Source organism: Equus caballus, chromosome 17 (assembly GCF_041296265.1).
Source record: "Equus caballus isolate H_3958 breed thoroughbred chromosome 17, TB-T2T, whole genome shotgun sequence".
Lineage (NCBI taxonomy): Eukaryota > Metazoa > Chordata > Mammalia > Perissodactyla > Equidae > Equus > Equus caballus.
Window position 1 is genome coordinate 99432020 of NC_091700.1, and position 27424 is coordinate 99459443.

General features: G+C 45.3%; 1 long non-coding RNA gene across 2 annotated transcripts in view; it reads left to right on the top strand.

The window, feature by feature from the left end:
- The window catches only part of LOC111768652 (uncharacterized), a 636254-nt gene that overhangs the window by 425033 nt on the left and 183797 nt on the right, over window positions 1–27424 (top strand). For both annotated transcript variants that reach the window (XR_011428104.1, XR_011428105.1), the window contains one exon: window positions 2463–4486. This is a non-coding gene — a long non-coding RNA (uncharacterized lncRNA). The remainder of the gene's footprint in view (window positions 1–2462; window positions 4487–27424) is intronic.

A 27424-nucleotide genomic window follows, 5' to 3' on the forward strand; every position in this document is an offset into this window, starting at 1 on the left:
CTCAGCTGTGGCTGGGCCACACTCTCGGGCACATGGAGCATCTTCACCAGGTCTTCTTTTGATCTCCATCCGGGCAAAACCATCGCTAAGGTCGTGAAAGGTGAATTCAGGTGGAGAAACATCCAGTGCTCATCTCCCCAGTGCCTGGAGCCTCTCTGCGGGGAGCACGTGAGCTCACGGTAAACCTCAGTGACAAGAAAACAGAAGGAGAGTTACATTCTTCCTCCAATAATATTTCACTGCGTACCAACTATTTGCCTGTCAGCATTCCAGGCACAGTGGAGACAGGGCGACTCCAAGATCAGGACGATTTACTACCATTCCTCAGAATAATATAGTCTCGTGGGGTGAGAAATAAAGACTCTGGAAATACAAGAAAATGTAAAACAGAGGAAAGGGGGAGGAGGTCTTGGAGGGTGGGTATGGAGTGTGGAAGTACCTAGTTGAAGGACCTTCACATCTCGTCTCTGCCCTAGCCGCTCACTTCCTCTCCCTGGGTGCGTCCCATGTCACAGTCGCTCACCTCTCCCGGCAGAGGTGTTTCATGAATGTGCACCTTATACAAGCAAATAATATGTTTTTATTCTTTTCTCCACTTTTATGCACAAATAGTAGTATATTAAAGTACAGTATGTCTGACCTGAGATTATTTCAAAGCCTCGCCGTATCAGGGTCCACAGAGAGACTCTTCATTGTCTTTCATGACTACATAGATTAAGTCCCTTGGATGAATAAACTGTAGTTTGTTGAACCAATTCTCTATTGTTGATCTAGTTTTCCAAAATTGTGAAATAACAAAAAATGGACAACATGCACAAGGATACCTGAGAGACTAATTTCTAAGAGAGAAATTGCTGTTAGGAGTTCACAAGCATTTTTAACTTGAATGTATATCGTCAAACTGTTCCTTATAGAAGCTGTACGGATTTACACTCCCTCCACTTTGTACAAGAGTTCCTGTCCCTCTGCACCCTCCTTGTCCCTTTCCAGTCTGAAGGGTGAAATGATACATTGTTTTGGCTGTAATTAGCATTTCTCTGATGAGGCGTCAAATATTGAAGGTGCATTCATGTTTCCTTTTCTGTGATTTCACCACTTATGGACCCTGAACATTTCCATTGAGTTGGGAATCTTTTTTATTATTGACTTGTAAGAGCTCTTTATTTCTTAAGGAAATTGACCTTTTAATGAAATAAGTTGCAAATATTGTTCCCAATTGGTCCTTTGTCTTTTCATTTTGTCTGCGAGTGGGGAGCTTCATTCACAAATGTTACGCATTTGAGAGTCAGGTTGATCAATCTTTTCTTTTACCAGTTTCTGTCACTTACAAAGACTTTCTTACTTTGATATTATCTTTTTAAAAAATATCCTGTGGTTTATTCTATTAGTTTTGTGATTTCGTTTATTATGTCTAAAATTTCTATCTACCAAAAATTTTAATCTAGTGAAAGGTAGGACCGCTGGCCACTCAGTTGGTTCAACACTAAAACTGTTAAATAATCCATCTTTCCCTGACTTATTTGAAATGCCACCTTTATCACACACTAACTTCCTATCCGTTTTTGGGTCTCTTTCTAGATTTTCCAGACCATCGTGCATCTGTCTCCTCAGGCACTAACGCTACGGTATTTAGTTATTATATCTCTATGATACGGTTGACTATCTGCTACAACCGATCACACTCACTCCTTTTTCCTTATTCTTAGTTAGTCTTGGGTGTTTATATTTCTATATAAATCTGCTTACCTTGTTCTCCACACGCTCCCCGCCCCAAAAAAGGAGCCTCTAGTGTTTTTACTGGAATCACATTAAATTTTAGATTAACTCAGAAAGGGCGTGCATCTCTGGGATCTATGCACCATCCTGTGTAAAACAATGTGCTCCCCTCTTCCTTTGCTCAAGCTTGCTCTGTGCCTTCAGGAGCATTTCCAGTTTTCTTGTAAATTATTCCATGTATTCTATCGTTCTTGCTGCTCTGGGAAGTGGAGCCTCTTCTCCAGTATTTCTCCCCGTAGACCTTTGCACGTTCTTCCAGGGCCCTGCCTGGCTGCAGATAGTGTGGTTGGTGGATAGTCATCCAAAGATCTCCTTAAAAACAATGATAATTTTGCCATCTTTGATTTTCTTGCATTTCCTGAGCTCTTCACAGCTTGAGGGACGTCCTGCATAGTTGCCTAAGCAAAATCCTTCCCTCTCTGGCTGTGGATTTCTGCAGCCCTGCCTGAAATGTTTTATTGTTTGCCGTGGATCTAGCTAGAAGCTGTGGCTGCTCTGAAACTCTGAAGGCTTCCACGAGCTCTGCACATTTATGCATCATTGTCCTGAACAAATGATGCTCTCTCACTCGAGAAGTCCTCTTCTCTGTAACTATTGACTTAACCTTCTTTTAAGGAAGAAACATACATTTGTCTACCAAAAATAACTTCCTCACACTTATCGAATCTTTGATCTTCGCTCTGCAGGCCCTGCCATCACCACAGCGCCGCCCGACCACAGTGTCCAGCATAGTGGACTTGAGCTGGCTGCCGCCCAGCCACCCTCTCAGCCACTCACGGGAAGTCGCAGAGAGTTTGGAGGCATGAGGGGCCCAGAGCCACCTGTCAGGTTGACGTTGTCAAGAAACGAAAGCATCTCCTCCGGCTTGCCCTTTGGTCCTCATGGATGCACACCTGAGGCAGGTGCTGTGTGCCCACATCCCGAGACATTTGTCTCCTCCCTGAGGCTCCCCATCTATTTCAGTATGAAAGCTCATGTTTCCAGTCCTTCGTACCCAACGTGCACTGGTTCCAACCAATTTTGGGAATGGGTTCTACACTCTCAAAGAATCCTGCCTTCTTCTGTTTTCCATGCCAAGTTCACCAAACTGAGTCACGTGCCCCCAGAAGGCCTTGCATTGACCGGGCTCCACACAGACAGCATCCCTGAGACTCGAACCTGCAAGGTGAGGCCACCTTCTGCCTTTTAGTTTGAGGTTTTTTTCTTTTCTCTTTACTTGTTTATTTAAAGGACGCAGAGAGAAAAAAACTGATCAAGTCACCGCCTTGAAAGGCATTAGTGGGTAAGGGCTCACCCAGTCCGTGTTTAAGCCCCGTGCAGGCCGAGGGGGGCAACAGCAGAGAGGACACAGCCACCAGGCGAGGCCCCGGCCCCCACCCCTGCCTGGGGAGCTGGGAGCACTGCAGAGCCACCCGGTCCTAGGTACCCGGGACCCATCTGACCCACCTGAGAACCGTGTCATCGTTTACAGGATGGGGAGTATGTGGGAGAAAAGGGAAGTAGCTCTGAGTGTCTGACTGTTCAGTTGCTCACCGCCTTCAGGACAAAACGCCAGAGCTAAAATCATCTCTGCAAACGCTTATTTTTTTTTAGAACAAAATGATGTGTTTATAAAGAACTAGGTTATTTTTTGTAAAGAAGGTGTTTCCCCCGGTATGATTTCCAGTCTTCTGAAGAGCAGAGCTGTCACGGACACAGGAGCAGAGGTTGAGCAGCCTCCCGCGGGAATACGGGTGGAGAGGAATGCTCTGCGGGCGGGAGGAGCACGGGCGGCGGTGCTCGCTTCACCGGCCCTGGGGCAGAAGCAGAGCTCACCCTGGGACAGAGGACAGAAGTGCCCCACGTACGGCCGTCTCAGGTCAAAGTACCTTCAAGGGAGAGGAAGCTACCAGTGACAGACAGACATGCATGGCTTTGGAAGACAAGACCCTGTGTGGCGTTCTGACATTTCCGGAGCTGGCTGTCCATGGAGGGTGATCAGGAGGAAATCAAAAACACACCAAGTTGGAACTCACTGCATAATACAGATCAAGGGCAGTGTGCACAAAATGAACAGTTCTTCGAAGGACAAAACACGTTGGACATTCCTCAGTGTGAAATTCCTAAGATGTCTGTACGATGTGAGGAAAAGAAGAAGCTTAGAGGATGTGATGAAGAGATGGATGACCCATGCCAAGCTCCCGCCCACCAAGAACCCATTCTGGAATGGAGATGGGTCAGCCAGACCTGTGTGTTCTTTAAGCAAGGCCAAATCTTTCCTTTCTTCCACCAGCTCTTCACAGATCCCATGTTCCCTTATGGAAGGACTCTTTACCGTATTTTGTGACCCATTTCTTCTCCCGGTATCTAGACCAGTTTCTTCAGGTTTGAGGTTTGGGCCCATGCTGAGGTGCCCTCTCTGAAGAAGGCTGGTCCTGTCATTGGTTCTTAGACAATTTGATCCTTGAGGATGCTAGAATCCAGAAGAAACAGAAAAAAAAGGTCCCTCACAGCCCAGTGACTACACCAGCTGAATCTTGCTGGCTTCCTTATCAATCTCTCAACCCAGGAACAATTAACCCGGACCAACACATCGAGAAAGGTCGATCTGGATTTGGATTACAAATTGCACCCATCTGAGAGGAGATGGAAGCTGTTCCCAAGACTTTTACTCCACAGCTGAGGGTTCCCAGACAGCCACAGCCCCGCCTGAGCCATCCGCCCTCCTCCCGTAAGTACGTGCATGCTTCCTAGCTCTGCTGAGAAGGGGGAGTTCCAGCAGGGCGCCTGCAGTGCTGGAAGGTTCTGGAAGATGCCTGCTTCCATGATGTGTTCATGGCGGATGGGGGCATTTCGTTTCCAGATTTCATGGAATGTTACTGCCGTTTTCTGTTCCTTCAAATCTCATAATTATTCAGACAAGGAAACCTAGATTCAGAAAGAATTTGCTCGGGCTGATGCACACTAATCGACAGAGGAGAATGGCCACCTCACATTTTTGTTTCCTTATAAAAAGGGGAGGGCTGGAAAACAGACAGGTAAAAGAACCATTGGAATTAGGAAAAATTGGGTCATAAAAAAGAGAAAAAAGTTATAAACGGAATCCAGCTAGGTTTAGAAAGTGTCCCAATATAGAGTGAAAGCTTGAATGAATCTGGGTTTCTTGGATCTGGGGAAGAAGAAAGCCATGGGTAAGAGGAACCGTGCGTCAGGGAGGCTGAGATCCCCCGAGTGGCCACGGTGCCCGGGGGAGTGTGGACCACAGATCTCCTGAAACGATGGGGGAAGGGTTGCAGATTTAACAGACTGATGGCTTGTACCTGAAAAAGATGAATGCTGCAGGCGAGGGCCTGTCCCCCAGGTGCCTCATGGCTCCTTGGAGCTGTCTGGTTTGAAGGACTTGAAGACCAAGGCCTGACACACACACCCGGGCTGGGAGCACAGGGGCAGCAGAGGGGGCTTCTCTGGGAGCTCTCTCAGGAGCTCCCACCCCGGCGAATTTTCCAAAGCTAAGGCGAGAGTAGAACCTCCCATGTCTTGAGAAGTGGTATTATTTTTCCATTTCTGTGAATTTCTGTTCAGTTGATGAAATGTTATTTAAAAATACGAAGTGATTATTTCCTGACAAAATTGGTCATTCCTGGGGCACTCAAGGTTGCAGTATAACTGGTACTTTCATACGTTGTTGAGGGCATGGATGTCTTTAGAAGGGAATTTTGCCGTATATTCTGCCATCCAAAGTAAACTCTGACCCACTAATTCCACTCTCAGGAATTTTTCCTAAGGAAAAAAGCTCAAGAACATACATGAAAATTTACATGATAATCCACTTACAGTAGCCGAAAATTGGTAAAAAGGCAGTAGCAGAACTATTTCATAAATTATAATGAATAAACCTGTTGGCATTTTTTGAAACTATTTGACGATACAGAAATTGCTCCTAACAGTGTAAAATGACCAGTGTGAGATATGGATATGGATTATACACTCAGATTACGTGTATAAGAAAAAGTACTTTATGGAAAAAGAGAAGCTGCAAAGGAATAAGCCTTATAATTAGATGTCATGACATTTTATTGTAATTTCTGGTATATTTGAATTCGTATTAGCCTCTTATTTTATACTTTCTATTTACTCCAGCTTGTGTTAGGCAGAATTCAAGGTGTTCCCCAGGATTCCCGCCCTGGTGAACACACCGTGCGTAACTGTGAAGCGATTAGCTTTCCTGGAGAGAGTGGGGCCTCCCTTGCCAGAGAATTTTTCTCAGTGTCACCTCATTCTCAGTCAGGCCTCCCTTTTCACGGTGGCCCCAGCAGCTCTCCCTCCACGTGCTGGCCTCTCCCCCCGGGAGACCGCTGGGCTTGCCACGTGGTACCTGACAGCCTGGTGCTGAGAGTCGCCGACCGGCTCTGTTGCCCTGATGCCGACCCGTCTTGGCAGGCGCGGCCTCCCTGGCTCTTGGGAGGGGAGCTCTCAGTAACCCTTTCTCTCTGGGAAGTGGGAAATCTCTAACAGTTCAGACTCAGATGACTTCCTGCTCCTCACCCAGGGGTAGAGGGTGGTGCTTTTCCCTTCCTCAGCTGCAGTGCCGTCTCATCTGTGCCCTGGGAGTGGCAGGGTTTGTTGCCCTTTTCCCCTCCGGTTGTGGCTCTTGTTCTGTCTTGGAGAAGGGTCCAGGTGAGGCTGTCTGCTCCACCTGCATTGGCAGGCATTCCTCTCCTGCAACCCACCCCATGAGCGGAGCTTTGTCAGTCTTCCTCATGGGATCCTAGTAAAGGAATATACAGGAGAGCCCGCAGGTGGGTGCAAACTCCCCTTGGCTCTGTGACTCCTGTGGGTTTTCTACTCTTGCATTAGCCCACACTCAGCCTTGGGCAATTTAAAACTTTTAGCTGAGTTCTTCTCGGCCATCTTACCCATGGGTAGCCCCGTCTTCTTTCCGTGCTTTGACCCAGGGATGTCGAAGCTCACGTCTTGTCTCTCCTGGCAGGCACGTCTCTATCCTTAGATTTCAGGTTAGTTGGTTGACCTGCATCCTCAGGGCTCTGATGGGTCCAAGAAAAGTCATGTTTATGGATTATTGGCTTTTTCTTGTTGGTAGAGTAATGGCGACGCTATTTCCAGCTTTCTGCATCTGCTGCTCAGCATCCAGCAACTGCTTGCAATTGTATCTTTAGCCAGTTCCCTCTGATGGACATTTTGTTTATTCCCAATCCTTTGCTGTTTCAAACAGCTCTTGAAAAATAATATCATTTTTCACACTCATGGGTATCTCTGAGTAAATTCCTGGAAGTGTATTTGCTGGGTCAGAAGGAAAACGCGTCTGTAATGTGTCTATTTATTGCCATATTGCCCTCTTTAAACTATAGGACTTCACACTCACGCCAGCTCTCATCAACGCATCGTTATCACACTTTGATCTTTGCCTGCCCAGGAGGTAGAAGATGGTTTCTGTGTAGTTTTAACTTGCTTTTCTCTTATAGTGAAGTTGAGCTTCTTTTCATATATTAAAGCTATTTGCACACTGGACTGTATACTTAAAAATGGTGAGGAGAGTAAATTATATGTTACGTGTTTTTTTTTACCACAATAAGAAGCTATTTGCATTTTTTTCTGTGAATGAAAGATTCATATTTTTACCCACTTTACAATCGATGTGTTTGTCTAATATGTTTCCTTTGATTCTTCTGGGTTTCTAAGTAGATAATCGTATTTTCTGAAAAAAAAAAAAAATGAGGATAACATTGTATTCCCCCATAAGTAATACTGGGGAGAGTAGACATTCTTATCTTCTCTTTGACTTTACCAGGGATCCTCCCCCTTCTTGCCATTAACTACACGACTGATTATTGGTTTGATGTGGTCAGTCTTTATTAGAAGCAATCTATTTCTATCCCTACTTTCCTAAAAATGTCTTTTAGTCAAGAAACATTTTGTTTTCCTAAACAAATGCAGTTGAAATAGATTCGTATTGCATTTAATCAACAAATTAGTTTCAGAAGAACTACAGTTACCTCGTTGCTGGTGTTTAGTCCTACGTATGGATGGATGCAGTATCTACCACCGTTCCTTGTACATTAGCACGCTCCTATCTTGAGTCATTACTCATTCTTCTTTGAGTTAGCTAATCTATATATTTGAGTGATTTTTCAGGAATAATATATGGCAGTATACTTCCTGAATTCTTACTTAAGTAGGAATATGTTTCTGTTGCCTTCCCCCATGAACAATAACTCAGCTGGACAACAAATTCTTGATTCCCAACTTTTTAAATATCAGAATCCTGTGGTCCCTTTTGCTTTACTGTATCTTCATGGGACCCTCACATTGCAACCAGCCTGATGTGTCTGCATTTGAAATATTTTACTGTTATCTACTTGGCTGCATATAAAAATTGATTATGCTTGTAAATCAAGCATTTTACTGGGCTGTCTCTAGCTGTAAGTTTCTTTTTATTTATTTTATTTAGAGTAGGGTATATCACGTAAAACTACAGATTCAGGTCTTCAGCTCAAAAATGTTTTCTTAAATTATAGCTTTGACTCTTGTGTCTCTTTCATTTATTCTATTTTCTGCTTCAAACATCCCAGTTATTTGTATGTTTAGCCTCTGTTTTGTGTCTTCTGAACCTATCTCCTTTTTTCAGTTTTCACTTCTTTATTCATTTTCTTTACTTTCATCCCCCACATCACTGATCCAATTTTCTGCAACTTCATCTCTGCTTTTTCTATTCCAGCACTGTTGGAAATTTTACTAAGACGTTATTTCTTTTATTGCATTTCTTCCATAAATGTTCCAGGCACTATTTTATCTAACCGGCTATCTTATCATCTCATCTTTTAGCTCAAGTTCATAGACTCCATGTTGTCCTCATGTCTCAGAGCGAGTGCAAAGTGGGTGTATAAAATGTTTTCCTTTTCCTGTACTTAATCTTGTTCAAAAGTATGCTAGTCTTCTCCCTCAAATATTAGGTTTATCCCTTTTGTACAGAAAAAATGTCCCTAAATGTCACATGAAGATTTTGTTCTGTCTTGTTTTCTGGGTCTTTGCCTTTCATCAGGAGAGGTTTTCTCAGCCTGGGATCTGCCCTGAGTGCTGTCCTCAGATGTCTGCACTGCCCACCTGCAGGCTCGTAAATCTTGCTGTCTGCTCTTAAGCTGGTGTGCTGTTTGATAAAAAGTTATATTATGTGTTTGGTGGTCCAATAGTTGTGGCAAGGGGGAGGTTCTGGGAGGTGAGGAAAACTGTGTGCCAGTGGTCTTTTTTTTTTAGTGTAGTTTTGGGGTTGTCCAGCCTCTGTTCTTCATACAGAAAGTAGCCAAGTCTGGGTTCTCTCCTAATGTTTCCGTCTCCCGCATCCAGAAGGATTAATGTCTTTTCTAGGAAGATCCTCCTAGAGTCTTTGTGCATCAAAAGAATAGAAACAGAAAAGTGCTCACCAACAATACTTTCTCTTCGATGGGGCCACGCCTGTCCTTGGGCTTCTGACCGGGGTGTTTCCCATGCTCCTTCTCTGTAGCAGAGAACAGTTCCAAGTGGAAGTTCAGTATCTGTCCCCCAAACTATGAGATTTTTAGTGTAATTTAGCCCAAATTGTACCCGCTCACATTCCATGACATTGCGTCTTTTCTTTTCTCAAGAAAACAAACTCGTTGTTCAATCAGGCACCAGCTGTGCTATAACCAGTAAAAGGTTTTCAGGACTTCTGCTTCTTATTACAACAAGTTAGCCTGTGGCAGACCAACCTTCCCATCGAGAGCATCTAGAAAAACATAATAAAATTGCCGTAAAATAGCTTGAAGGCATCAAAGAGCCACTGGGGCAGCCTCGAGGTGGGGTCTAAGCCCGTGGAGATGGGAGTCTTGTTGAGATGAGCTCCGTGTTCCCCACTGCGTCAGCTTCCAGGCCTTTCCTGATTTACAAACATCATAGGCCAAGAAATAGAAAATCTTAGCAGACCTGAGAGGCTGAGGAGGCAGGGAGAGCTTCTGGGAGTCTCACGGGATTAGAGAGGCTATGACTGGAGTTCAGGGTTCCCAGGTAGTTGTGGTTGGAGGAACCCAGAGCCCAGAGGAAGGGGAAGTGTAAGAAGTGTGGGCTATTTTTCATCTTGAGGCATTTGCTGAATCTTAGCCAGTAAAGTCAAGGGATCTAGAAGCTGTGGAGACAGAAGCTTCTAAGGGGCTGGTTGTCTCAGAGTGTTTGGAGACAAGACGGAGTTCAGGGCCCAGTGAGGAGGAGAAGGGGAAACACATAGACTATTCCAGACCAACTTGCTATGGGGGAGCTTGAGGGACACTACAGGATTCCCCTTTGTCATGGGTGCTCCAAGGTAGATGGAACTGAAGAACAAAGCTGAGGAGCTGTTTGGGGCCTTCCCCCTTAATAATCAGTTACACACAGGCTTGAACAGATAAGAAGGTGGTTCTGCCCACTCGTCTTCCCTAGTGGCATGGTCGGTTTCCAGGCTGCCACCCATGCTCCTGGCGCCCATCGAAATAGCCTCACTTTGTAGACTTTGCTGATGTCATTATGGGCTGTTGGTTGAAAGTTAAGCATAGTTCTCAGAATAACTAGAGTCTCCTAAAAGCATCCCAGAGTTATCAATGTGGAGCTAAGCTAGGATACCCAAGAGACTGGCAGTCCCCCCGACATTGCTGAAAGGGGGGCTTCATGAGGTCCTTCTGACAACATGGTTGATGCCGAAGTACAGAAGGAGTTAGGAAACCTATAGAAGTGCACCTAGAAATAAACTCAGCTCAAACTTCCAGAGGCCACCCACGAGGGGCTGAGAAGTCTTGGCGATCATTGGAAAGCCATGTGACAGCTCACTGCTCTTTCCATGGCAGTGTGACCTGAGTGCAAGAAATGGGTGATGGGAAGCTGGAGATGAAATAGGACCTCAAGCAGGACGAAGACAGACATGTCGTTTGGATAAGAGTCTCACCAGTTTCCCAGTGAGGACAACAAGTAGCGTCTGTGAGCACACAAACTGGCTCCTACTACGGGGGTAAACCCTGGCTATACATTATCTCCTGTAATTCCTACGGCACCTACAATGTCGGTGCTGGTCGAGTACATGAGGAAACTAAAGCTTATAGAGACTCACACGCTTGCATAAGGTCAAAAAGCTGATAAGGAGCTGAAGAAAGACCCAAAGTCAGCTTGTCCGACGCGGATGCCCCTTCCCATGGCTACTGAGCCACACGCCCCTGTGCTCGGAGGGGTCAGAGACTCAATGAGCATTTGGCTGGTTTGCACAGAAGCAGAGGAAATTGCACGTCTGTCACAGCACTGGGAAGACCACTTGTTTCCATTTCATCATTTTGTTCGTTACAAGATCCTGCACTGAAAGAATGCTTTCCACATCTTATAGGTACACATTTGCACTGCGAGAAAGCCAACTGAAAAATGCAGCTAAGGTGTTTATGTATATGTGTGTGTGTGTGTGTGTGTGTGTGAGGGAGACTGGCCCTGAGCTAACATCTGTTGCCAATCTTCCTCCTTTAGCTTGAGGAAGATTGTTGCTGAGCTAACATCTGTGCCGATTGTCCTCTACTTTATGTGGGATGCCACTACAGTGTGGCTTGACGAGCAGTGCTAGGTCCATGCCTGGGGTCCGAACCTGCAAACCCCAGGCTGCCAAAACAGAGCACACAGAACTTTAACCACTTGGCCACAGGGACAGCCCCTTAAGGTATATTTTTAAGTTAAAAAAAAAAAAGCCTGAGAAAAGTAGGCGTGCTCTAATACAATTTATGTAAAATACTCAACTGTTTACACACGTCTATGTGCCTGGAGATGCGTGGGACTGGAGAGAGAGGCAGCAGCTCATTGCCCACAAGGTGAAAAGTGATGCACTGGAAAATGCCAGCAGACCTCAATGAAGAATAAAAGTTTGTTCAATGTGGGTGAGTTATATACTTTCCTACAGCCAGATGTGGGCAGAGCAATGGACCTAAAGCTCACGCCATTAGAGACCACGTCCCAGTTTTCAAGTCCCCACCTATTGCTTGTAAGGGTCAAGAAACTACCAGGCCCTACATGAGTAATTAGTCAGGGCGCTCCAAAGAAATGGAACCAATAGGACATATAGATACAGATTAGATATATCTATGATTTATAAATATCTATGTATTCAAAGATAGATACAGAATCTCGTATAGATGGATATAGCAGTAAATAGATGATGGATAGATGGATAAAGACAGTTTATTGCGAGGAATTGTCCTTTATGCTTATGGAGGCTGAGAAGTCACATGATCCGAGGCTGGAGGCCCAGGAAAGCTGGTGTAGTTCAGTCTGAGTGTGAAGGCCTGAGAACCAGGAGAACTGATGAGGCGGTTCCAGCCCGAGGGCACGAGAGAACTGGCCTCAGCTCAAGTCGGCAGGAGAGGGGTGAGTTGTCCCTCCTCCACCTTCTGTCCTCCTCAAGCCCTCACAGACTGCAGGGTGCCCACCCACACTGAGAAGAGAAGCCAGCTTTCCTGAGTCAGCCATTCAGATGCTGATCCCACCCGGAAATACACTCACAGACAAACCCAGAAACGATGTCAACCTGAGCAGCCCATGTCCAGTCAAGGTGACACACGAAATTAGCCACCACTGTGGGCATACCTCCACCATGCCCACTTCTCACAGACTCTTGCTCCCTAATGACCTGCAGAGTCAACACCAGGCCAAATTATTAACCCTTGTTGGGTCTGCAGACAGGAATGCCCTTGAGACAGGGGCAAGGATTAAGGGAATTTCAATCCTGCTTGCAGCGTTTCTGTATCTTTTTAATTTTTCACAATGATAATGTCTTCAGGCGTTACAAAGAGAGATAAAAAGATGCCTGTGTTCTGACTGAGCCGAGCAGGTGGGATGCACCCTGCATGGGGCAGTTTATGCTTGGCTGAGTCTGTTCTTTGAGTGGAGACACATGTTGTATCTTTACCTCTCAATCCTCTTCTGCTACAGAGACTACTCGGACTTTCTGGATGCTAAGATGTTTGGAAAACCAAGGAAAATTCCTATAATCTGATAGAAAAAGAATCGTCTAGATCAGCACTTCTCCAACTTTAATATACATATGAAATTCTTGGGTATCTTGTTGGAATGCAGACTCTGGGTCAGTGGATCTGGGATGATTCCCAAGGTTCTGAATTTTTAACAAGATTCCAGGCGATGCTGATGCTGCTGGTCCGTGGCCCTCACTTGAGTGTCAAGGCCGTGGAGAGAAGACCAGCGCACAGTGTTTGAGATCAGCGTTGCTCCAGCCGCAGAGTTCCTCTAAGGGCTGAAGACTCTTGATTGCCAATAATATTGCAATGAGAACTGGAGGAAAGCGGACATGATGGGAAATGTCAAATAAATACTTTGAATGAGCTCGTGGGCAGCCACTGTGGTGTGGAAAGTGCCATGGGTGGAGTTCTGATCACAGATCTGCCACCAAGTGGCTCTGTTTCTGCAGGGCTTCAGCCTCCTTGTCTGAAGTGAGTGGGTTGGATGAGACGAGCTCTAGAGTTTTGTTCGGCTCTGAAATTGAGATTCTTATGACTGAAGCAGAATGATTCCATGGTGGAGCTTCATTGCTATGCATATAGAGTACTCCAGTCATTGAAGTTGACATGAGGGCTGAACACTAAGGAGCTCTACTGGTATAAAAGAGATCAAGATGTTGAGATTGGAATTTGCATGTTTAACTGCCATTTCCCAGGGAATCTGAAATGTCAAATCGTGTTCATGCCGGTTATGAGCCTGCAGTGTGGGGGTCCAGAGTCTGCTGGTCATGCAGACTGAGAAGTCGTATTGGTCTAAACCACGAGGCTGGGGTACTGTTGTTTCCTTGAACCTCCAAATCCCTAAAAAGTTTCACTGGCTAGAAAGAAGTTGGGGAAAGGTCTGTATAGCTAGCGAAATTAGCAAAGTTACGATGTTAAAGGGTAATTGTTGTAGCCTGGGCCCTGGTAGCCTTTCTTTTGTGCACTTTAAGTGTGCGTAGGTCACTTTCTATCCAAGAATGTGATTGAAACAGGGCAAGTGTGAGTCTTAAAACAGTTATCTCTGGAGCTGCTTCCCTGGAGTGACATGGGGTGTGAGGCCGAGCTGTGGGTCCAGCTGCCTCCAGCAGCCTGCCCTACTGCCTCCTGAGGCCCAGGCTGCAGAAGGAACCCATGCCAGTTGGCGGTTGTGCAGAAATAAACGGAGGTCACACAAACGAAAGCGAGCAGTCTGCTTATTCTGAGCTCACTACAGGAGGGAGTGGGCCGCCGTCACTCGTGCTGGGCAGACACTCAAGGTGGGCAGAGGAGGGACAGCTTGCCTTGGAAAAGGGACATCTCAGGTGGGCCCTGATGGGACTGTTGGCCCTGGGATGCTGGGGGCAGCTAACTAGAGGTGGGCATCCTAGGTAAGTGGTTAGGGGAGCATATTTGGCTTTCTTTGATTGGTCCTGAGTTGGAAGCATGGACAAAAGTTAGGGAAGCCCTGGCCTACTTTGGGCAAGTGTTACAAGGTTATTGTGTGATTTCCTGGATTGTTGCCAGAGATAGTGGTCAACTTCCTATGTGTCTGACTTACGGAGAGCAGGCTGCTTCCTGGGCTGGCTCCTCCAGACAGGCAGTTGTCTCCTGGGGCACATTGCTGCAGGCTGGGAGTCAGAGTTCCATCTTTATGTATGCTCTGGCCATTGTCCATTGGTATATTCAGTCTCTCAGTTTTCAAATGTAGCCAAAGAGGTGGAGGTCTTCCCAAAGCTTTAAGGGAGTCAAGATGGTTCCCAATTCAGTGAAGGGAGCAAAGTACCCTAATGACATTTTAGGATAAGAGCAGCCCTCTAATCCAGTCAAGGAAAGTGGGGCCATATTCCATTCTAATGGAAAGGAAGCTTCTCTAAAGGATTGTATGTCATCCCCACAGCAAAAAGACAGAAGTCTACAGAGAATCTGGACTGGAGAACAAAAGACTGTGTGCGATGGTTCCAAAAGGGACTTAAGGTAACTGAGCCGAAGAAGAAAAGCAACAGGGAGACGGGGAAGACGAAACAGCGCTGCAGGCCTGCCAGCTCCCACCATGCAGATCCCATCATTTCCAAGCACAGTTGGACTAATGATGTGATCTTTAAACGCAGCTTAGTTCTGGACAGGATGTGCCCTGGAGAGAGTGGACAGGAATATTCTCGTGACAAAGGCTGAAATGGCACTGGGCTTCCTGTCATCTCTGCAAGATTGGGTCGCCTTAGGGAAAATGGATAAAACAGAGTTTCAGGATGTGCAGAGCGGAAGACCAGACAGGTCCCGCCTTAATGGAGACTTCATGCGGCACCGTCCCTGTGAAAGCCCATCCCCAGATAGTTGTCTGAACAGGCCCTCTCTCTGTCATCTTTTAGCCAGACCACAAGCTCCTTTGGGGTGGCCATCCAGTGGGTGCTGTGCCAAGCCATGCTAGAGCTTGAGAGAAAAGGATTACAAAGTGGACCACTCAGTTTCGTCTTAATGCAAAGGAAAATGCATAGTTGAATATCCGTTGTGAGTAAGGACATTATGAAATACAAATTGAGCAAAGCAGAGCAGCTCCAAATTTTGAAAGAAACAGCAACAGAGAAACCAGCTTAACATTGTGTGATCAGAGAGAGAGTGTCTGCCTGATTTTGAGGTTGGGCAACTCATGAGGCTGCCAAGCAGCATTCCGGACAGAGCAGACGCTGCTCACAAGATGAGAGGATGGGTGCTGACCACGTGCAGTAGGAGGTAAAATCCATGGGCACAGGGATGGCCACTTTGTCCATATTGTAAGCTCAGTGCTCAACATATGGAAGCAGCTCATCAAACTGAATTGAATTTTCTTCTTGCTTTCCCATGGAGACAGTAACATCATCAAAAGGAGCGTCTTAGATGTAGGGTACAATGTGGAAAATTGATGATGCTGATCGTGAATGTGATTGTGAAATCCCTGGAAATGAGAAAACTGTAAGAAGCGGCCAGCATGGTGGGCACTTGTCTGCGAATGGCATCGACCTCTTGGGAGAGCAGCACTCATCACGCAGAGGCTGGGTCAGTGGGTCTCTCGATGCATAGAGGACATTGGTGGGGCTGGGGTGAGGGAGGCTCCCTCTGGCTGCCTCAGGGGAACACTCCAAAGTTCACGGAAAGCACAGCAGAAAGTAGGGTCCGTAGGGCTGTCAGGTAAATTACAGGACTCCCAGTTGAGTTTGAATTTCAGATAAACAATGAATGCGTTTTTAGTGTAAGTATATCCCAAATAGTGGTTGGGTATCCTATATTTTTATTTGCTAACTCTGGCAACCCCAAAGGCCAAGGCTCTAAAGTAGACGGATGCAGACAGAATCCTCATGTTACCACTGAGAGGCTGCTTGGGGTTCTCAAGAGCCCAAGCAAGAGCATCCTTACGAGTGACGTTTCCCTCTCCACCTGGGTCCCCTTGGAAGCCCAGCGAACCTTGCCTTTGGCTCCAGGTCTGTGTGAATCCCCAAGAAAAGCCTCAGAGTCAGAAAGGTGTGGGGGAATGGAGGGGAATGGGAGGAGCTGTCGAGAAAAGTGAAAGGAATGATTAAGGGGGTTGGTGGGACTGTTTGATTTATGGTTTATGAGTAGAGATTTAAAGAGCTAGATAGGATTTACCTTGATTGTGCAATGACTAATTATTCAAAGACTAATGACAGAGATGAATGCCTGTAAATTATCTTTCTGGGCGAACGCATCAAAGGTGATTAAACTCTGCTAGAATTAGGGACAATGGGACAGAGTTAAGAAGAAAAAGTTCTTAAGATGGAAACTATTTTTTCTTAAAAACACCACATTCCCATTCACGATCCATTCTTCATGTTGCATCGATCTCTTTGGCATTTTGTCTACTATTTTATTCTTTCAATGATTTCCTCATTTGTGGAAACTCACGTTCCAGTCCTTTGGAATTCACGATGGACAAGAGTTGGTAGAGGCAAGAAGGCTGTAATCATGTTTCTGTTTCTGAGACATTAGGTAACTCAGTGTGTTAGACCATGTATGAAATGCACGGAGAGAGTGAAAAACACCATCTAAAAGAGGAGCAGGTAGGCTAGAAAAACCCAGAGTCATTAAGATTTGTGCATGGATGCAAGTCTCTAGGAGCCACTGAATCCTAGGGACTCAGGGGAGAACGGAGCAAACAGCAGGGCCAAGCTTGCATTTGGAGGGTCCTTCTCAGAGATAAGCCAAATGGTTCTGAATGATGGAAAAGGGCTGCAGTGGTCCAATTGTGCATTTTATTTAGGCACAGATTTGAATCTCAAGCACTACAAGGCTAGAAGGAAAGAGTGAGGTGAGGCCGCCTACTGGGAAGTGAGCCCGACTGGCTGCCCACGTTCCCGTCTCCTGCTGCTCCATTGACCGTCATGGCTGATTCACACTGTTGCTTCACGAAAATGGTCCTATGAAGAGTGCCACTTGCTAGTATTGGTGATGAAGGTGGAGAGGTCAGGAAAGTGCTGACTCTTGGCCAGAGCTAAGGAAGTTTCATAAGTGACTTTGGTTCCATGCTCCTACACTTGAAGTCTGAATGAGCTGTTTCAGTTTTCGAAGTATATCATTTACTGCGTGCTATTGGAATACAGTGCTGTGTGCAAATTGGGGGAGGGGAAGTCTTGGGATATGCCCATCATAAATGTCCAGATCTACTGTCACGCTTTTCTTTGAGGAAAAAATAGTCAGAAAGATAAAGAATCCCACCACCTGAGTGGTTGCAACATCCTAATCAGTGGGTTTAACATAGTCTGTGGTCAAGCTAGGGCACCTCTCTGCCCACCTCAGCTTGAGGATGAAAGGTTGCTTCTCCAACGTTTGTATTCCCTAACCCACCGTGGCCACTGAGTGGTCCTTCGGACATGAAGAAGCACCTCTGACACTTGTTTCCCACTGTTGGCCGCCTAAGTCGTCATGTCACCCGTTCCCAAATATGACCTTGCTGAGAGGTGCCCCAGGGATAGACACAACACGTGTTACTGGACAACGTATTTTAGATGCAGAATCAGAATCTCTGTTTTATAGAAAATACAGTTAACAATCCTCTGTGTATAAATTAGTTTGTAAGCATATTGTAATATATAATATGTGTGCACTGATAATTCTGCTCACAACAGCTATGAATCTATCAGCCTTTTATTTACTGGGTTGTTTTTATTATTTGGCACCTATTTAGTTCAGCAATTAGAACATAAGCTTCAAGGCAAGACTATATATTAATAATTATAATTAGATTTAGGAAAAATTAAAGCCAAGTGAAAACAAATGGCTACATCTTTGGAAGAGAATTTACTTCTTTGTTGTCAAGTTAGCGCAGAGCCGCTAAGGATTATAAATTGGTTTGTAGCCCTCCGCGCACTCTATTCGTGGAGCAGAAAATACAAGAGAGAAAGAATGAGGGGGAGCTCCCTGTACAGTCTCTAAGGTGACGTGAACATTTGTTTATTTAGTACCTAACAACTGAAAATATTAAGAAATGATATTCTAAAGCCAAGTTGTAAGGAACCAAAGTTGGTGCTTTATAGTTTTGTGCCTTTCCTCAGTGTTGCTGCTCTGATGACACTAGTCTTGCAGATTTCTATGGAAGCCACGGGGCACGGCAAATATGGCATTTTTACACATTATAAAATGGTCTGGAAGTGACTCGTCTGGAAGCCCTGAAGAAGGCAATCCCCTGAACTCTCCTACCTTCTGGGAAGACTGGAAGTCAACCTGGAGGCGACCCCTCCAGTCTAGTGGGCGTGCAGCACAGCCACCTCTGTGGAGCCCCCGCAGAGGCATGTGGAGCTGACCATCACGTGCCCACGGCGACATGAGCCTTTCTGCCACTTCTGCGCCCACTAAACCATTTCAGTCACTTGCTAGTAAGAAGATGTTTTGTAAAAGTTGAAGCGGCAGTCTGAGAAGTCCCCAGCACAGCAAGCACACGCTATCCAGGGGCCCTCAGACGAGGGGCTTGGCGATCCGTGTTGCCAGTGTTTTCTCTTTCCGACCTGGAAGGTGTCCTCTCTGAAGAAGCTGCTGGCGGTCCCCTGGGCACACTCACACAAATGTCTCTGCTCAAGCAGAGGCCCCGCTCCTGCGAATGGTCACCTGGCAACGGCGCTTCTGGTGGAAGCCCTGGACAGGGACTCAGGACACATGGGTTTTCATTCTGCTTCTGCCATCAATGGTGGCATAATCCTGGGCAAGTTGCTTAACTTCTCTGGGCCTCAATTTCTTTATAAATCAAGAGGATTGGACTTGATCCTAAGTTTTACGATTCTGTGTTTCATTTATATAAAAATTTATTCTAAGCTCAACCCTTTTCTGAGAAGCATCTGGGTTGTTTTGCTCAGCCACTTTCTAGAAGCAGAATCCAAAAATTAGAGAGGGCAAGATGTGGCATTCATAAGCCCCCCTGAGCAGGGTCCCCGGGGGCCCCGTGCGCTGTTCACCAGGACTCTCACCAAGGTGGTGTGGAAGGCACACCCATATGTCACCGGCCTCGGAATTTGCAGATGTGCATGTGGTCCTTTAGAAAACAAGGGACTCATCACCATTAAGTTGATCTCCTTGCAGAGTAATAAGTCGGAAATTGCAATGAAATTAGGTTGATTTCTGACTGACAAATTTTGGTTGCAGTGTGAAGAAGAAATAATCATATTTAGAGCTGCAAAATCTGTTACACCGTATTATATTTTAAAACCCTTTAGAGGAATTAGTTAATTAATTTTAACATTGTTATACTCTCCTTAATAATGTTCCAAAATACCTAGCAGTGATTAATCATGATCGGAATTTTTATCAGTCACGATCTAATACAGTTTTCCAAAAAGAAGATTTTATTGCACATTAAAATTACTTAGTTTGAATTCTTTAATTGTAGATCTTAATCTTGTTTGAAAATATAATCTTTATCCATTTCGTGTCATGCAAAGTTAGTGCTTCTCAAAAAAATAGTCTCAGACTTTGCCCCGATTCTTTTCTTTCTTTTTTTTAAGCCGTATCATTGAAGTTCATGTGACGCTAATGAGTCATTGTTTTCAACAGTTTCTGAGAGTTTCAGTCAGCAATATTTCATCCCAGAATAAAAGGTAATGATCCATAAATTCTTAATGCCATATTTTTATAGCCAGTAAATTAGTCTTTAATGGGTTCAATAAGTTCGGTGATGTATGTCATTAATTGTTAATGGTGTTTTAACTAGATAATTGTTATGAAGGGCTGTTTGTCATCACCACTGGGGGATGACTGATCCGTGCTATCTGTTCCGCTTCCTGGTGTGGCACTTGTTTCCTCTGGCTTTGTTTGCTGAGAGCAGATCAGGGACCCGAAATGCACAGGCCAAATAGCAAATTCCAGCACTCTAGTATCACGTGGCAGTGACGTTATGGTACGGCCTTCAGTTCCAATTTGTTTTTATCTTCTGTATCAGTTAGCTATTTGTCTTTTAATGCTGAGTAACAAACCACCCCAGACCTCAGTGGTTTACAGCAACCACCCCAGGCCTCAGTGACTTACAGCAACAATCGTTTTCACTCACTGTGATGGTTAGTTTTGTGTGTCACCTCAGCTGACCCTAGTTCCCAGTTATTTAATCAAACATGAACCAGGTGCTGCTGTGAAGGCATTTTATAGATAGAGCTAAGATCTACAATCAGTTGACCTCAAAGAAAGGAGAGCACCCTCAATCATGTGGATGAGCCTCATCCAATCAGTTGAAGGCCGTGAGACCAAACACTGAGGTTGCCAGGAAAGAAGGAATTCTGCCTCCAGCCTGCAACATAGAAGTCCTGCCTGAGTTTCCAGCCAGCTCCTGCCCTGCAATTTTGGACTCAGCAGCCCCCATTCATGGGTGTGCAGGCTGGGTGAGGACTGGCTGACGTAGTCTGGATTCAGCTGGGCTGGGCTTGCTGCTACCGGTTGGGGCGTTGTCTGTCCTGGTGTCTCTTGAGACACCCAGGGAAGGCTCTTCTTGAGCAAAGGCAGAGAAGCAGGAGGGCTAGCCTTGTCACTCAAACACATCTTGAGTACCACTTACCTTACGTCTGCCAACATCCACTGGCCAGAGGGAATCAATGACGAGCCCACAGTGCAGGGTGGGGAAGCTCACTCCACCTCTGGGGGGAGAACAGCAGAGTCACGTGCAGAAGACAAGGAGAGAGGGGAGGATGCAGAGTGGCCAGCAGTAGTCGCAGCAGTAACTGACCTTCTCCTGAGCCAGAGGAGGCTGGAGAGCCACGGCCCCACAGCAGAGTCAGGTTCCAGCTGCCCCTACCACACCCACCCCCACGCCAGAGGGAATCGGGACAGCAGGTCAAAGACCTGCCCAGACTCCCTCAAGGCAGAACCTTCTTTGAGAACCTACAAGGACCCTGGAGAGGAGCACAGAATTATCTTCTTAAAACCTCACTTTTCGTTGCACCCACTTCCTCTTTGATTCAATGTTCTTTTTGGGCAACTTTACCCGGGTTAGGCATTTATTTTCCAGCCTAATCGGTGGGTTTACTTTTGTCTTTTTTGCGACTGTAAAATGCTGCAACTTTCCTCCTCTCTCTGCATTTATAACCTTTCCAGACAGACAGTTTCTAAGGCTCCTGTCCTGAGAAGGCAACAATTACGTCTGCAACAGGACATGGGGGAGGGGCACAGAGGACATGACAAGACCTCCCAGAGGGAAGAGCATGACTTTGCCAGCAAAGATGGTTGAGCACTGGAAAAGGACTTCCAGCCAAGGGAAAAGCATACACAAAATCAGAGAAAATGGTAATTGGTGATAAACGATAATTACATCCTAACTCAACTGATACGTGGTCCAGACGCTGAAGCGTGGTTATGGATCCTTTGGTAATCTGTTTAATCTACTAAAAATGACCCTAAACTATCCTCTCTCCCTCCTACTACGGGTCCTCTCTCCAGAAAAGAATGTCTGTGTGCACCTACAAACACACTCACACACACACAACACACACTTTCACAGCCTTCAATATCATAGCATACAATTAGAGGGCCTTGTGGGCCCATCTCTGGAGTAGAAAGTTATTTATGGGTTGAAATTCATAGGATAATTGATCAGCTGAACATGTGAGATTAAGGAGAGGAAAACTCCAGGGTGCTCAGTTTCTAATTTGGTCGATCGGGTGGAGGATGAGGTCATTACGGTCCTGGGACAGAAGAAGGGCAGGATCGGGGGAAGATGAAGATTTCAGTTTGAACGCGTAGAGTTCATCCACGTCCGGGAGGCAGCTGCCTGCCCGGGCCTGAAGCACAGAAGGGAGTTGGGGTTCGGGAGCAGGGATAGACATGATTGGAAGTGTGAGGGCCGTGTCTCTGTGGCCCTCCACATGCTGGACATGGAGGGGACGGACAGCGATGGCCTGTGGGAGTGAAGCAGAGAGAGCTGGCTCTCAGAATCTAAAGGAGTGAGCTCCCAGGAGAGAGTGGGCCAAGGGCCACAAGCCAGGCTGGTGAGGAGATCACTGACCCAAAGGCCGTGGCTTTAGCAGTAAGGTCATTATTGTACAAATTAAACCACTAACCCCTGCGGGATGCTCGGTCTGCTTGCCTGCCATGTCTGGTCTCTTGGGAGACGTCCGAACTGAAATGAGGAGCGGCAGCTTCCTCTGCCGTGGGTCCAATCAGGGAAGCAAGTCGGCGTCCTGGGCAACAGGTGGAATCCGCCACTTGAAAAGGGCCCCAGGTGCTTCTGCTATGAGCCCCCCACACACTCACCTGCCCCGTTGAGAATCCCTGATCCCACATCTTAAAATTCGGGACACACTAACAGATCCATGAAGTGTTCTTTCCTTGAAACCCATGAGAATTGGACATGATTCCACTTCCTAAAAGATGTTCACTCCTTACCAGGAGGGGGTACTGGGGGCCAGGTGATGCCGCCTGTGGGCAGCCTTGGCCTGGAGTCACGGCCTGAACATCTGCAGGCCTCGAGAGGGGATCCTAAACTGAAAGGACGACAAGGGCTCAGCCAACAATAGACTGTGTCTCATTAATTCCAAGATGCTCATTTTCTTACGTCTGAAAATGTAGGAAAACCAGATGTACTCTGCAATCCATGGTGTGTCATAATCTAATGGGAAGCAATTTTCTGTGTTTCCTACAGTCAAAGGCGTGTGAGACTGAAATACTGTCAGTGTGGAGACCCAGTGCAAGGCAACAGAGAGTGATGGGCTGGTGACATGTTCAAATTCAGAAAAATACGTTTTCCAACAATACAAAGGCCAAACAAGATTCCTCTGGCTCAAGATTTGGCCTGGGCCATTGGTCTATCACCCTGGTACGGGCTGGGTCATTCTGTGACTGATGCATTTTGATGGGGGGGGACCCCCAAAGCAGGGTGGGACCTGGGGCGCAGGGCTGACCTCCTCACGTCCGAGGACGCTGCCTCTTCTGCAGCAAGACAAAGGAACTGGAGACCGGCCCAGGGGCAGGCATATCGGGGTTTACCTGGGAGGTCGCCACATGACTTTGTCACCAGGAGCCGAGCATCTGGGGTCAGCTCACAGCTGCTGAAGCTGAGGACCCGCCGTTGTTAGGGGCCAGCCAGCCCTCCCTGGGGAAGGCAGCATCAATGTCATGCTCACCACTCAACCCTGCAGCACTGAAGGTGTCTTCACCCGACGGTGACCACATGCTCCCCACTGCCCTCCACCTTCCTGTGTCCACTAAGACACTTCTTAATCCCCATGCAAAAGCCTGGGCCGTGCTTGCCTTGCCTGCTAAAACACGGGTTTCTGGCCAGCAGAGCAAGCACAGTCTAACACCTTCACCCCCACACTCCCTATAAATTCAGTCAGTCTGTCAGGCTGCTGTAACAAAGTACCACAGACTGGCTGCCTTAAACAACACTTATTTCTCATCGCTGTGCAGGCTGGAAAGTCCAAGACCAAGGTGCCAGCACGTTTGGTTCCTGGGAGAGCCTGCTTCCTGGCTGCAGGTGGCCCCTTCTCGCTGGGTCCTCACGCAGCCTTTCCTTGGTGTGGGCGCAGAGAGCTCTCTCTTCCTCATCTTATAAGGATGCTAATCCCATCATGGGGCTGCATGCTCAGGACCTCATGGAAACCCAATCTCCTCCCAAGGGCTCTACCTCCAGACACATCACTGGAGTCAGGGCTTCGACAGTTGAGTTTTAGGGGAGCACAAACATTCAGCAATGACAGCAATGACCCAGAAGCACGTGTTTCCTGCACTGGCTAGCCAAGTGCGTGAGCCGACCATCATGAGACTCCCACTGCCACCCGCACGTAGGCAGAGCCGTCCTGCTCTCACCAGGAGCCCAAGGGCAGCCCCTACAAGAGGAGTTCTTCTCATGCCTGGTACCTTCTATCCAGAGAGACAAGAGATCTTCATGGAATAAAACGCTTCTGCCCATGAGAAACAATAAATGTGTTATGATCCCCCACATCAGTGAAGATACAGAATTTAGATGTAAACCAAGCTTTGCTGTCCATGCTATTATGTATAAAATACTTCCAAGCTCAGCAACTTATAAATGTTGAAGGTGCAGCTTATTGCACCACCAATATGAGAACACTGTTATTATTATGCAGCATCTAATTTGTGCTGGCAAAACAAAAAACATAACTGCTTTCAGACACCTTATAACTCAGTAACCATCTGGAGAAATAACCTCATGCTGTTATGTGTAATAATAACAACCACATGAATCAATGGAAAGAAAGCTTGGCCATAGTGTAGAATACATATAAACCACATTGACGTTATTATCTCTAGTTTAAAATGCATGCGAACTTTCTTGCACATGTAGATTCATCATAAGATCAAATATAATCACTGCAGTCATCAAGAAACGGTGAGGGTCAAAGCTAATCGAGAAGAGTAAGACTGACTCAGCACACTTGAGTGTCTGCTATGAGTCACCTCATACATTAAATTCTGCCATACAGAGATTACTAGCAGATTACTACCACTGAAGAGGGAGATATCCTAAGAAAATAATTAAATGTTTAAACCATCTGTTGATCAATAGATCACTGTTCATCTATGAATATTTTCTCTCCCTTGGTTTTTTAAAAATTTATTTTTAATTTACATATAGTAAAATTCACCCTTTTTGGTGTACAGGTATGTGAGTTTTGATCAATGTATAGAGCCCCGTAGCCACCACCGCAATCAAGATACAGAACGGTTCCATCACCGTCAAAGTTGCCTGTGCTACAGCTTTGAGGTCAAAACCTCTCCTCACCCTTTGCCCCTGACAACCACTGATCTCTTCTCCATCCCTCTTGCTTTCCCTTTTCCAGATTGCCACATGAATGGAAAAATACAATATGTAACCTTTTGAGACTGACTGTTTTCTCTCGTCATGAAGCACTTGAGACTCCTGCATGTTGTTGTGTGTGTCCACGCTCTTTAGTATTCCATTGCACGGTAAAATCACACTCTGTTTATCCATTCCCCAACTGAAGAAAATTTGGGTAACTTCTAATTTTTGGTAACGATGAGTAGAGCTACTACAAACATTCATGTATAGGTCTTTACAAAAACATATGTTTCATTTCAGCTGGATAAATACCCAGCAGTAGGTTTGCTGGGTCATATGGTGAGTGTGTGTAACTAGATGAGAAATTGCCAAACCATTTTCCAATGGGGCTGTGCCATCTTACATTCCCACCAACAACGTATGGAACTTCTAGTTGTTCTGTATCCCCATTAACACTTGATATTGTCAGTTAATTTCTAACTGACAAACTTTTGTTCTTCAAAGGACAACACCAAGAAAGTGAGAAGATAACCTACAGAATTGGAGAAAAGATTTTCAAATTACGTGTCTGATAACGGTCTAGTGACCAAACACATGAAGTACTCTTATAACTCAACAATAAGAAGACAAACACCCAGTTTAAGAATGAGCAAAAGATCTGAACAGACTTTCTCCAAAGAAGGTATACAAATGACCAATAAGCACATGGAGACATGTTCAACATCATCTTTAGTCATCAGAGAAATGCAAATCAAATCCACAATGAGACACCACATCACACCCCTTGGCACCTATAATCAAAAAGACAGGCAATAACAAGTGTGGGTGAGGATGTGGAACAATTGCAATCCTCATACTTTGCTGCTGGGAATGGAAAATATTGCAGCCCCTGTGGGAGACAGTTTGGCACTTCCTCAGAAATATCCCATCAGTGCTGGTATGTTGTGTTTTGTTGTCATTCATCTCAAAGTATTTCCTAATTCCCCTTGTGATTTCTTTTTGGAAGGATTGGTTACTTAGAAGTGTGTGGGTTAATTTCCACGTATTGTGAATCCCCAAATTTCCTTCTGTTATTGATTTCTAATTTCATTCCATTGTGACCAGAGAAGATACTTTGTACAAATTTCAATCCTTTTAAATTTGTTGAGACTTTGTTGGAATGTATGGCCTAATATATCGTATATACTGGAGAATGTTCCCAGTTCACTTGAGAAGAATGTGTATTGTGCTGTTGTTGGGTGGAATGCCCCAAAGATGTTGCGTAAGTCTAGTTGGTTTATATTACTGTTCAGGTCCTCTATTTCTTTATTGATCTGCCCAGTTGTTCTATCCGTTATTGAAAGTGGGGTGTTGAAGTCTCCAACAATTATTATTAACTTAACTGCTTGTCCTGTCAACGTTGCCTCATGTGTCTTAGGCTCTGTTTTTCAGTGCATATTGTTTATAATTGTTATATCTTTCCGATAGATGGACACTTCATCATTATAAAACATCCTACTTGGTGTCTAGCAACAACTTTATCTTCATGTCTATCCTGTCTGATATTACTATAGCCAACAGTGCTATTTTGGTTACTGTTTTCATGGTATATATTTTCTATCCTTTTACTTTCAACTTATTTGTGTCTTTGGATATAAAGTATGTCTCTTGCAGACAAGATACAGTCGGATCATGCTATTTTTATCTATTCTTCCAATCTCTGCCTTTTGGCTAGAGTCTTTAATCCACTCACACTTTATGAAATTACTGATAAATGGTGGGGTTTACAGCTGCCACTTGCTATGTGCTTTCTATACACCCTTCATCCTTTCTGTTCCTCTGTCCTTCCATTATTGCTTTCTTTTGTGTTAAATATGTGTTTTTAGTGTACCATTTTAATTCCTTCATTTATTTTATTATTTTTTTACTTATTTTATTAATAGTTTATCTATTCCCTCCCCCTCCTTTGTGCTATTATTGTCCTACAAATTGCATCTTTATAGATTGTATGGTCATAACTGTAGATTTTTAATTATGCTTTATGCCATTTTCTTTTAAAATAGTTAGGAGAAAAAAATTACAAACAAAAGGTACTTTTATAGTGTTTTACATTTATCTATATAGTTAGCTTTACTGGGTTTTTTAATGTCTTTCTGTGAATTTGAGTTACTGGCTAATATCCTTTCATTTTAGCCTAAAGCACTAATATTTCCTGTAGGGCAAGTCTGCTACCAGCAAATTCAGTTTTTGTTTATCTGGAATGTCTTAATCTCCACTTCACTTTTAAAGGGTAGTGTGGCTGGATATAGAATTCTTGGTTAACAGGTTTTTTTCTACCAGCATTTTGAAAATGTCATCCATTGCCTTCTGGCCTCCATGGTTTCTGATGAGAAACCACCTGTTCCTCTCAAGTCTCCCTTACATGTCATGAGTCACTGCTCTCTTCCTGCTTTCAAAAGTCTCT